The following is a 13,313-nucleotide window of genomic DNA, read 5'->3' as shown; positions in this document are numbered from 1 at the left end:
TTTTATTTTATTTTATTTTACTTTTTTAGCATCTCCATTTTAATCAGCCTTTTCTCACATGTTTTTCTCTGCCTTCTTCCCTACTCTGGAAGCCATAATTTTCTTCCAAATGCCACACAGAGTATATAAATCATAGATATAGATTGTTTAAAGATGCAATATATATATATATATATTATTTGCAAGAAAAAAACATATAATTCCATATTGAATAAACAATCTGCTTTTGAATATACCTTTAATTTCCTTCCATTCCTTTTCCCTTAAATTCTATAAGCACATGTTAACAAATAGAATAAACATCTGGGAAATTGTAATTACCTGAAATTGAGAAGAATTGTCTGATATTTTGAAGAATGAGACTATATATCCCGGGAAGAAGCAGATACAAACTCTTATTAAAGAAGCTGAAATTTAATTTTTTTGAGATTCCATGGTTGACATCTAGAGTACAGTAACAAAGAAAAGAAAAGAAATAAATGCACCAGCTAATGATTCCTTTGTCCCTCCCATGAGAGACACTGACAGGTGGGCAGAGAGGTCAAGAGTAACTGAGCTCTACAGGGCCTCCCCGGTGGCGCAGCGGTTGAGCGCTGGGTTGCGAAGCTGCCCGCAGCCTCTGCAGCGCCAGTTCGATCCCCGGCTGCTCCCCGGCCACCGGAGGAGGGTCCCACATGGCGTGCAGACCTCTCCTGCCGCCCGCTGCTCCCCTCAGCAGTGTACCTCAGTCCTTCTGCCTGCTCTGCTCCCTGCTCTGGCTCTGGTGAATTCTCTCACCCTCTCACACTTCTGACTGTACCCAGTGCTTGTATGTATAAATAAATAAATTAATCTTTAAAAAAAAAAAAATTAAAAAAAAAAAAAGAGTAACTGAGCTCTGGATGCAACCACACAGGAAACTCTTCTACTGCTGCTCAATTTAGCCCTGTATCTCCTCTATATTGTGCCTTTCTTCAGTCTTATCTTCAATGACACAAGATCCCCAATTATTTGCATAATTGCCAATCACTTTCACTCAGTCCTTAGTGTCACATATATAACTGAATGTCATTGATATTCAATATGATTACCTTCAGATATTTTTATTAATTTCAAAGTACGTTTGGTACCCTTTGTGTATCTGAATGTATTTTACATTTTAAATTCAATTATGATTCTGAATATATTATTTGAGGCTTTTTTGATGTCCGTTGTCAACCCTTTCACTAGTAGGATAGGTGCTGTATTTCATCATTAGATGGTGGATATATGATCCTTTTCAGTTCCCCTCAATATTTGTTTACTGTGGCCTGCCCAACAATTTCCATGGAACATTCCTGTTAGTCACATCACAGAAAAAAATAAACAGACCATAACAACTTACCAATGAGTTATTTACATTCATATCAAATATAGTTTTTCAAAATTATTTTATTTTTGGAAAAAAAAATATTCTTTTGACAATTTTACCATCACTTTAGCTAGAGTTAGTTAGATTCTATATTCATCTTGGTGAATTCTTTAACATTTTCAAAGATTTCTAGCTAATTAACAGGAGCCATTTCCTCATCATCAACAAGTAATAGTCATACTTCAAACAAGTACTATGTAAACAGAATAGATACTCACATAACTAAATAATATGTAGGAAAAGTTCAATAACCCTTTTAAAACTGCATAATGAATTTTATAAAAAGTAAAAATGATAAAGTATCATTAAATCAAATGAAGTGGTAGATTTTAAAAATTTAAATTACAAAATAAGTGTTATAAAATATATTTGAAAAGAAGAAGTATTTTTTACCTCAAGTATTTTAAAAATCAGGGCCTTCCTGGTGGTGCAGGGGTTAAAGTCTCAGTGCTATAAAGGTATTCCCAGCCACTGAGGCCTGAGTTTATCCCAGGCCAGGGAGCTAATGCATATGTTGGAGTAGACTTCTGTCTCACCTGCTGCTCCCCTCAGCAGTGTATTTCAGTAGATCCACCTTTTGTGATCCTCACTCTGCCTGTGGTGAATACCTTCAACCCTGGGTACCCTGGCCTACACCACAGTTCTTGTGTGCATAATTTAAAAATAATTCTTTCAAAAAAAAATCTAAAAAAAAAAAAAAAAATTGGGCCTCCCCTGGTGGCACAGCAGTTGAGTGCTGGGCTGCAAAGCTGCCAGCAGCCTCTGCAGTGCTGGTTCAATCCCCGACCACCAGCGAGGGTCCCACATGGCGTGACAGACCTCTCCTGCCGCACCCACTGCTCCCCTCAGTGTATTTCATTGGTCTGCCTGTTCTGTTCCCCTCTCTGGCTCTGGTGAAGTCTCTCACCATCCCATGCTTCTGACTGTACCCAGTGCTTGTATAAATAAACAAATAATTTTTTTTTTAAAAATCTACAAAAAATCTTAAAAATCAAAATCATTACTCTTTTAAGAGTGAAGAAACAGAAAACTCCTCTGAATCACATGCAATGTTCTAACCAATGTTATTTCAATTAAAAAAAAAAAAGAAAGAAAAATCTAGAGTAAATGAAACTATTTAATTGTCTTCAGTAAAATAGAGCTCATTTAATGCAGAAGTTTATCCTGGAAATATCCTCGACATCAAAGAAGCAGATGAAACAGGTAATTTTGGTAGTCTCTGAGTCATCATTTTATTGGCAGTAGAGAGTAGAGAATTTGTTGTCACTCAGCTATTTTGCTGATGCATGCAACTATGTACATGCAAGCAGATATGACTGAAATCAGTTTGTTAGACTGAATATTTCTCATAGCACCTGGATTATTAAAAAACAAAATTAACAAATATAATTGTATATTTGGTCTTATTACATGATTTAGGAATTGAGCAGTGTCCTGTCTAATAAGTAGAAAGGATCTGAAAAGATTTTTACAAAATAGAGGGTCTTCAAAGATGATGGGGTGGGGAAAGGTTGTTGGCAAAAGGATAGAAAGATTATTTCAGGTGAAGTTACCTCCCATTAGGTGAACTTAAAGGATCTCATCATGCAGATTACTTCAAAGCAAGTGGTGTTTCATTAACCATTTTCATATTTCCTAATAAAGACAGTGTCTGGCACACAGGATTGTACAATTATTTTTCTCTTTGAGTTTAAATGTGGCCTCTGAATTCTCTTCAGTGAATCAGTACTCATCTAAAGCAGGAGGACAACCAAGAAATATCGCGTACAACAAGGAGGCAAACAAAACAGGTAATTCTAGAAGTTTCTGCATCATAATTTTATCTTAAGAAGAGATAATTAACATTGTATTAGCTATTTTTCTTGATAATTACAACTGCATCCATGCAAGTGGACCTGAGATTTTATAGCTAAAAGACCGTGTGACAGACTATTACCAAAAAAAAAAAAAAAAAAAATTCAGACAAAGCCCCCTTCCCTCAGAATAGAACATCGTCTTATGCAAATGAACTTACTAGTGCTAACAGGAGACTCCAGATCATGGGTTTAGAGTGCACTTCAGGAGAGGAGGAAAGTATAGTTGGTGGTTTTAAGTTTTGGTGGGATCCTATATTCAGGACTTCATTTGTGGGTTATTAATTATTTCTTTCAAACAACAATATAATTTTATTAATAGCAATATATTATATTATGTTTCCTTAGATATTTTTAAAGATTTATTTTAATTTATTTATGCATACAAGAACTGGGGTGCAAGCCAGAGGTGCAGGGGTGAGAGGATTCACCAGAAACAAGAGTGGGGAGCAGAACAGCAAGACTTACTGAAATACACTGCTGAGGGGAGCACCAGGTGAGATAGGAGAGGTCTGCTGCACTGTGGGTAGCTCCCTGGCAAGGGATTGAACTCATGCTTCTGTGGCTGGCAATAGCTTGATAGCGGCTGAGACTTTAACCCCTTCACCCTCAGGGAGGCCTCTCCTTACATATTTTAATTTTCTCATTGAAACATTTTCTGCCTTATGCTTTTATTCATCTTGAAGTACAAAATACTTTCAATGACTAGTTATTAATGCAAGATCAAAGTAATACTAACATAAAGTACCTGCAAATATAAAACAACTGATGATTGTAGGGGACAGAATTGCTCAGTAAACTTACTTGTACTGACAGAATTGAATGACAGGTGTTCAATTATATTCTATCTTTTTTAATAGTTTGGAAAATCCTATTTGCTTGCACAACTGGCATCAGCATGGAGAAAAATGCTATTATTTCTCAAGAAAAAAAAGTTCTTTGTAACAAATGTGAAGATTTTTGCACAGGTTTATGGTCAAGATTTCTTAAAGCAAAAATGAAGACAAAAATGGTAAAGACAAGATGTGTTTCTCAAATATTTTGAGTTTGTTTCAGAAAATTTAAAAATAACAGAAGTCATTCAAGATTTATATTGCTCTAAAACATGTTCTATATGGAACCTATAGAATAGGAATATTCTATAGAATCTTTGCCATTTGACTGTACTTTTGAATGTTAATTTAAAAGTACTTAGTGGCTTTCCTCATCTCTTAGTTTAAAGCACAAATAATCCGTTTACTAATTTTTAACCTGACTCTCACCTGTTAATGCACCTCCTTGCCATCATGGACCTCTCTAGCACCTGCTCTAGAACAGCCTCTCCTGCCCTGGGCTCATGGGCATGAACTTCTTTACATTCATGAAGGACCCTGTGCTCCTTCATGTCTTTGTTTCTCAAATTGTTGTTTCATCCACATGAATACTAAAAATAAAATCCTCTCACCAAGAAGTTAAAAAGTCATAAAGCTTATGAATCTTTACTGGACTATGTTGATAATTGTCTACCATTAATGAATTTATCATCTTATTATCAGATTATGCTTGCCACAGTGGCTGAAGATTTGAAACAATTCAATCATTTTAAATAATCACCTAATATCTTGTTATCAGGTAACCCCGAATCTACCTTATGTTATACTCTGTTGTAGAGAGTTCCTGGCTTACAATGATTTCATTTATTATTTTTCAATTTTACTATGGTGTGAAAAACAGAGTAAACACCATTTCCTGAATTTCATTCTTTCTCCTGTAATGGTGTGTAGATTGATGCTCTCATGATGCAAGGAGCAGAATCAACCTCAGCTCCTAGTCAGTGAGGCCAGTCCAAGTGTGGAGGCCAGCATCCACACTCTATAGACTGTTTTCCATTTTCAGTACAGTAGTCAATAAACAGCAGGAGATATCAGCACTTTATAAAAGAGGCTTGTTAGATGATTTGCACAACTGTAAGCTAATGTAGATTCTCTGACCATTTTTAAGGAAGGTGAGGTTAGGTTACCATGCTCAGTAGTTTGGGAATATTAAATATATTTTTGATGTAAGCTATTTTAAATATGGTGAATTTGTCAGGTTATGACCTCATCAAAAGTCATGAAAAATCTGTAGTGTGAACACATTTACAAAATCTATTTTGAGGATACATCTTTACTCTTGAAGTAGAGAGCTAAACTTATCAGAAAGAATCCATTGGCATTGATGATTAACAATAATTTATTGTTCTATATAAGTAAGAGAGTATGTTTATCCAAGCAGGACTGTGTAAAGTCATTCTATAAATCCCACTGAAAATAGAAGATAAAATGTTTGAGGTCATGAAAATGTTTGAGGTCATGGAGGATACAAACAAGATTAAAGCTGTTATCACCATAATTCAAGATTTAGTAATATTATTGCAATGTTAAAAAATTAGGAAAATGGATTTTTTATAAAATTATCAAAGTATTATATATTTAAAAATGCAAATGTTATTTACAGAAAATTCAGCATTTAATGGAAATTCTTTTCTCTTCTAGTTCTCAAATTCAAGATTATAAAATCCTGATAATAAATGCATACATATAAATTATGGTCAGATAATTGCTGAAGATTGCCAAAGTAATGGCTTTTGTATCCGTAAGAAGACACTCCATTACAATCATATAAATACATAAGAAATAAAATAGTGAACTTCTAAGATTGTGGTCACTGCAACTATGTAAACTGTCTATATAGCCAGAATGGACAGAATTTTCCAATCGGAATTTTAAATATTACTATTTCAGGAAGATTTTCATTAACTTTTCAGTCTAGTCCGGGTTGTTGTACTCTGTCAAATCTCTTCTCTCTGTTTATAAAAACTTACATTATTTTTATTGTGTATTATGAACATGCTTACTAATATCACTCCTTCTTGTTTGTGAGCCCTATGAATGCAGACACTGGTGTTTAATTAGTACAAGTGTGAGCCTTCATGGTTTAAATATCTAATTTCATTCACAAATGATAAATTTTCCTGTGATTAGTCAGAGACTGGGCATAAATACTGAAGATCAACCCTAAAGTGTCAAATTCCTCAAAGCAATAAATTCTACACAAGGTAGTAAAAAGATTATCTGTTTTTCCTTTGGAAATGTAGCTCTTGTTCTTTTTTTTTCCTTTTTTTAATTAATTAATTTATTTATATAAGAACTGGGTACAGTCAGAAGCGCGAAAAGGTGAGAGAATTCACCAGAGCTAGAGCGGGGAACAGAACAGGCAGACTGACAAAATACACCGCTGAGGGGAGCAGTGGGCGGCAGAGAGGTCTGCATGCCATGTGGGACCTTCACCCGGCGGCTGGGTATCGAACCCGCACTGCAGAGGCTACGGGCAGCTTCACAATCCAGCACTCAACCGCTATGCCACCGGAGAGGCCCAGGTCTTGTTCTTTATGGCTTCCTTTTGTGACTATGCAAGTGATTTTCATTAATAAGGGCCACTTGCTGGTGAACAGACACCTGGAAGATTTTTTTTTTTTTCTCAAAGGGATCCAGAACACATACTTGTCCCCTACAATATAGCCGTAAGAACACAAGTAAATCCTCAAATTTTCCCACCATCTATTTTTGTGAGTAAAGTTAATTATTCATCTTTTATCAATGTCTTCTTTTGTACTACAATGTCAGAGTTGCATAGTTTTAACAGACACTGATATAAGGGATAAAGTGCTGCCTTCTTTTCTCCCTTTTAACCTACAACTAATAAAATAACTATAGATCCACACAGCTTACTCTACTCATCACACTAATTTCAGGAGAGAACCATATATCCTCGTGACGAAAGGTGGGTAAATTGGGTTTTGTAGAGGTGCTTGTAACAAGGTGAACAGAGATGTCTTGGCAACCAATGCAATCCAAGTAGTTAGTTATAAAAATTAGATGGCATACTGTCATTGGCAATAACACAGAGAGTGCGTTATACTTAGTGAAATAAGTCAGAGAGATAAACAAACACTGTTAGTTATTTCACTTACAAGAGATGTATAAATAAATAAAATGCACAAGAGAATTAAATAAAGCAAAAACAAACTTATAGTCTATAAGATCAAAGAGTGGTTACCCAAAGTGAAGGGTGAGTGGGTAATTCAGGTCAAAAGAGACAGCTATATGATGAAAAATATAGTTGGAATTTTAATACTAAACATAGTATAGTAAATACAAATGTTGATTTATAGATACACATTTGAAATATAAGTAGTGCAAAATACTACTGTTTTAATAGAAAGCTTGAAAATAAAGTAAATAAAAGTAGATTAAAACATGAACAAAAATAAATTTAACTGAAGAAGAGAAATATCTGTACCCTAGAAATTATAAGATCTTGCTTAAAGAAACAGAAGACATAGAAAAATGTCCATTGGTCATTGATTAGAAGAATTAACAATATTGGGCCTCCCCGGTGGCGCAGCGGTTGAGCACTGGGCTGCAAAGCTGTCTGCAGTCTCTGCAGTGCCGATTCGATCCCCCGGCTGCAGGCGAGGGTCCCACATTGCGCACAGACATCTCCTGCCTCCCGCTGCTCCCCTCAGCAGTGTACTTCGTCAGTCTACCTATTCTGTTCCCCGCTCTGGCTCTGGTGAATTCTCTCACCCTCCCATGCTTCTGACTGTACCCAGTGCTTGTATAAATAAAATAAATAAATCTTTAAAAAAAATTATTAAAATGACTATTTTGCCAAAGGAAATATTCAAACATAAACAATTGTTATGAAAATTCCAGTGACATTTGTCACCAATATAGAACAAATATTCTCTATGTAGATGGAATCACAAAATATCATTAATAGCCAAACTCTTCTGAGAAAAAAGAGCCACAGGAACCTGTCATGCTCCTAGATAGTCAAAGGATAAAGGCAGACAAACAGACCAATGCAGCAGAATGGACAGACCAGATGTAATCCTACAGAATATGAGTAACTATTTATAACAAAGCAGTCAAGGAGATACAGTGGAGCAAGAAAAGTCTCTTCAATAAATGATGCTGAGAACAGTGGCCAGCCACATCAAGAAATAAGAAAAGTTCATTAAACAACCAATGAACAGCTTTACCTCTCATCCCAAGGTATTGGAAAATGAAGATCAAACAAAACCAAAAGCCAATAGGACAGGATTAACGAATGAAATAAAAATCAAAAAACCTAAAACATCTATGAAACCAAAGCAGTTCTTCAGAAAAAAAAAAAAAACTAAAAAGATAAAATAGAGAAACCTCTAGCTAGGCTCACTCTGAAAAACAAAAGGTGGGGGGACTAATAAACATGATTAACAATGAAAGAAAATACAACAGACACTGAAATCCAGAGAATAGTAAGAGACTACTATGAACATTTATATGCTAACAAGTTCAGTGACCTAGAAGAGATGACAAATGATTAGAGTATAAAATACCTGAGATGGTCAGGGGAAAAATAGAAAACATGAACAAACAAATCATGAGTAAGGATAGAGAAGCAGTAATCAAAATTATTCCCAAAAAACAATGTCCATGACCAGATCATCTGGGCTGGAAAAGAATAAATCCCATTTGTGCCTTTTTTTAAATCGGTTTTACAGTGAACACTGATTAAAAGTAGATAAAGGAGAGTAATCAGCACCTCCTTAGAGAAGTACCAATGTGAATACAAAAAAAAGAATTAGTGGTTTTATTAGCAACTCATCTGGACTATGACTTTTTAATGCATCTGAGGTATAGCTGTGGCCAAAAAAACAGATTGCCAAAACACATAAATCCCCAAGAAGAATAATTCATATACTACACTTGAAATGTGTTAGTTTTCAGTCTGTATCTATCATCTTACCACTAAAGTTTATTTCTCCTATTCCTCACCTTATTGAAAAGCGAAAACTATTTTGTTTGATACAGATTATGTTAAAACTTAAGAAATAAATGAGGGTCTTTGATTAACCATGTTGGCACATTATTAGGTGAAATGTAAAAGTAAAAAACAAAAATTGATGCTCATCTGTATTATTAGTGCTTGTAAACTACAATTAAGATCAAATTATTAGTAAACACGCTTAATAAGAGATACTAAACATTATCACAAAAAGTGAGTTTATAATATTTTATACATGGCATTTAGGAAAAGTGTTTTCTGGGTTGATAGAAAAAAAAATGAGGAGATATTCTTTTACTGAGGAGAACACCCAAGAGCAAAACTAAAAAGTGCTAAGCCTACTCACCAGGGCATAAGTAAGTTTTCCTTTTGGAAAATCTGGAAGTGATGCCTTATGAACCATGTGTTCACAGAAGAAAGGCTCCAATTAAGTTTTATAAAATACATTATATTCAGAGCATTTTATAAAACTTTTTTGTAGTTATATTTCCAGCAGAGACATAAATATTTTCAACAATAATATAAGTGGTTTAAAATTTATATATTATACTTCAGTGAAATAAAATTACACTGATACAATTCACAGTCTTGTAGGGATAGAAAAATGAGTATGATTGTTCAAATATGAGCGGCTACATTTTTGCCAGATTGACTTGAATTTTCCCTCAGAAAACTGTTAAGAGGTTTCTTATAAATCTAATGGTTTTATTTTGTATGTTTCCCTTTCTCTGCACTACAGGATGATAATGATAGTGAGAGAGAAAGAGAAAATGAGTGTACATGTGTGTTGTGTGTGCACATATTGGTGTACACACACAATACACAAGTGAAACTCTATGGACAGGAATATTTTCATCTTTTTAGCCCACTGAGGTAAACTGTTGGAGAGGAAGAATTATCATTCTGTTTTCTTTCTTCTCTTGTCTACATTTTATACCCTGAGCTTGACCTTCAGTGCACACCTATAGCATGTGAATGACTGTGGTCAGTCTGAGCTTAAAATAAATAGAAAAAGCAAAAAATATGATGAGATCTCTGACAGCAAAGCACATGAAGAAGCATAGTAGCTCCACAGCCAGGTGCTGAGTGAACGTATGTTAAAAGCTGAGAGGGCAATTCCACTCCTAGGGATCTACCCAAAGGACACAAAACAGTGATTCAAAAGAGCACCTGCACACCTATGTTTATTGCAGCACTATTTACAATAGCTAAGCTTTGGACACAACCCAAATGCCCAAAAATAGATGACTGGATCAAGAGATGTGGTATATATACACAATGAAATATTATTCAACAATCGAAAAAGATAAACTCATGCCATTTGCAGCAACGTGGATGGAGCTAGAAGGAATTATGCTCAGTGAAATGGGCCAGAAGGAAAAAGAAAACTATCAGATGGTGTCACTTATAACAGGAATAGAGGGGAACCAAATAAGACTTCAGTATAAAAAACAATAATAACAATACAAAACACAACAAAGCAAAAACAGAGAATTATAAACCAGAGACATCCTGCAGGGGAGGAGGAAGGAGAGGGGTCAGAGGGAGGGAGGGAGGAGCACAGGGGACTGCTGTGATGGTGCACGGGTGCCTTGGGAAAGGAAGTTCTATGGGGACTCAATCAGAGGGGTGGGGGAAAGCAAATATTGTCCAAAAAAAATTTTTTTAATTATAAATAAATAAAAAAAAATCAAGGAAAAAAAGCTGAGAGGGTCATGATGCCCGGGTTAGAAACATAGACAAGGTTAAAATGAATCCAATCCTGCAGACCAGAGACACAGAGAGTCACACATGCCTATTTTGCTCAAGCAGCTGTGGGCATCTTGCATTTTGAATGAAGTAAATACCTGCCATCAGATAGAGCCATTGAACCTCATGGTCCAAAGCATCTTTTTTTTTTTTTTTTAATGGAGGCATGTTTTATATTTTTATTTATTTGTTTGTTTGTTTATACAAGCACTGGGTACAGTCAGAAGCTCCGGAGGGTGAGAGAATTCACCAGAGCCAGAGTGGGGAGCAGAGCAGGCAGAAGGACTGAAGTACACTGCTGAGGGGAGCAGCGGGCGGCAGGAGAGGTCTGCGCGCCATGTGGGACCCTCCCCTGGTGGCCGGGGAGCAGCCGGGAATTGAACTGGCACCGCAGAGGCCACGGGCAGCTTTGCAACCCAGCGCTCAACCGCCGCGCGACCGGGGAGGCCCCAAAGCATCTTATTCTTTAGTAGGAGAATAATCACATGACTTATCTATTTCTCTCTCCCTCTCTGTCTCTCTTTCTCCCTCTCTCTCCCTTCCATTCACTTTTAGCGTATATATTACTGAATTACCCTCTTCTAAAAAGGAAGCAGACCATAAATGTGATGAGCAGTGTTTCCTTCCTAAGTTATGAGAGATCTAAGAGATCTAATCTTCTGACATCTGAATCCAGTGACAATTTGTGGGGAGCAGCTGGCTTGTTCTATAGTTGGGGGACTCAGGGCAGGTTGAATGAAGCCACTACAGGACCTTCTTTCTTTAAAGGAAGGGGCTTATTTTGATAATCATATCTCTAAGATGGTTCTACTTGATACTGCAGAGATGTGAAAAAACCTTATACCATTAAAACAAAGTATAGCAATGACTTAAATTTAATATGAGTCAACAGTTTCTAGTAGTTGTAGAATAAAATAATGGATGACATTTTACTATATATTGAAGCAAAGTATTTGGCTTATGATTCTTTTTTTAAAAAAGATTTATTTATTTATGCATACAAGAAATGGGGTACAAGCCTGTGGTGTGGTGGTTGAGAGGACTCACCAGAGACAGAGTGGGGAATGAAACAGGCAGATCTACTGAAACACACTGCTGAGGGGAGCAGTGGACGAGACAGGAGAGGTCTGATGCACCATGTGGGTCATCTCCCTGGCCTGGGATCGAACTCCTGCAGCAGTGGCTGAGAATAGCTTCACAGAATGCGTCTTAACTACTTGGGCCACCATGGAGCCCCTAATTCCTGTGTTTTTACTTTTGCTTCATTAAAAAAGAGATAAACGTGAATCTATTTGAAACTCACTCAGTATCACAGAGAGGGAGAGGCAAGTGTGGAAGAAATGAAGAAAGATCTCATAATAGAATTGAAATGAGAGCATAATCTGGTAGGATAAGTAGAAATAAAAGTTTGGTTACTAGAGTGAGAAAAAGATAACAGAAATACACATTTGAAGTCTAAAGAAAATGAAAACAACAAACATATACTTTCTTCTCACCATTTTAAATAAACTGCTAATGCTTATTGAAAAGCATAAAGTTTAACCATCACCAAGGGAACCACACATGCAGCTACCCAAACAGGCCAGGTTCTGCCCTCACATCACCTTCTGGTTTGGATCCTCTCTCCTCATAGTTTTACCATCATCTAGGACTCTTAGTTTTGCCAATTTTGAAATTTATATAGCTAAGAAAATATAACAAATTGTTGTGCATCCTCCTTGGGTGAACCCTCTGCATCTCCTCTCCCCTCAGCTGATGAGGCTGGATACAAATCACAGTGGCCAGTGGGTTAGACACAGAGATGGACTGAGATCAGTGGGGGCCTAATGTGAACACTGGGGTGACATCCACTTCCCTGAAAGCCAAAAGGATGGTCATGATTATCTCAAGGGAACTTTGGGATATTAAACTTCTAGGAGAGTGAACTTTGAAAATTGTGGTCCTCTTTAATTATTTTGTTTAGTTTTTCTTCAGTTAGGTTTGCATGAAAAAGTCCTTCATTGATCTGCATACTTGGGTTCACTTTGAAACACAGTGAAGCTGAATAATCTATTGTGTACCAAGTGTAATCAACTAGGGAAAAAATTCAAGTGTGTGGATGACATTCTTTAAGTCCAGAGTCAGCAAGAAAGTTCTAAGATGAACAATGTTTTCCAAGAACTTTATTTGAAAACAGCTGTTACATCTATCTTTTCTGAATTTACCACCACTGATGTGGAAAGAACATTTTATTAAAGAATATCACAGAATGTGACTAGTGAGAATACCAACAGTGCAGCTGAATCACAAGAAGTGAAGTAAAATGAGGACAACTAGTGTTAGCAACAAGGAAAACATGCACCATGGTCTGTAAATGTCTGCTTTTACTTTCACATTTTATTTTGAAATGAATATAGATTAACAGAAAGTAGTGATGATAATACAGCAGAGGGAGCTTGATTCCACACTTCATTCAAAGTTCCCCAATA

Source organism: Talpa occidentalis, unplaced genomic scaffold (genome assembly GCF_014898055.3).
Source record: "Talpa occidentalis isolate TD23 unplaced genomic scaffold, MPIMG_talOcc4v2.1 talOcc4.16, whole genome shotgun sequence".
Taxonomy (NCBI): Eukaryota; Metazoa; Chordata; class Mammalia; order Eulipotyphla; family Talpidae; genus Talpa; species Talpa occidentalis.
The sequence above is the reverse complement of the archived record's forward strand: the minus strand, read 5'-3'. Positions refer to the sequence as shown.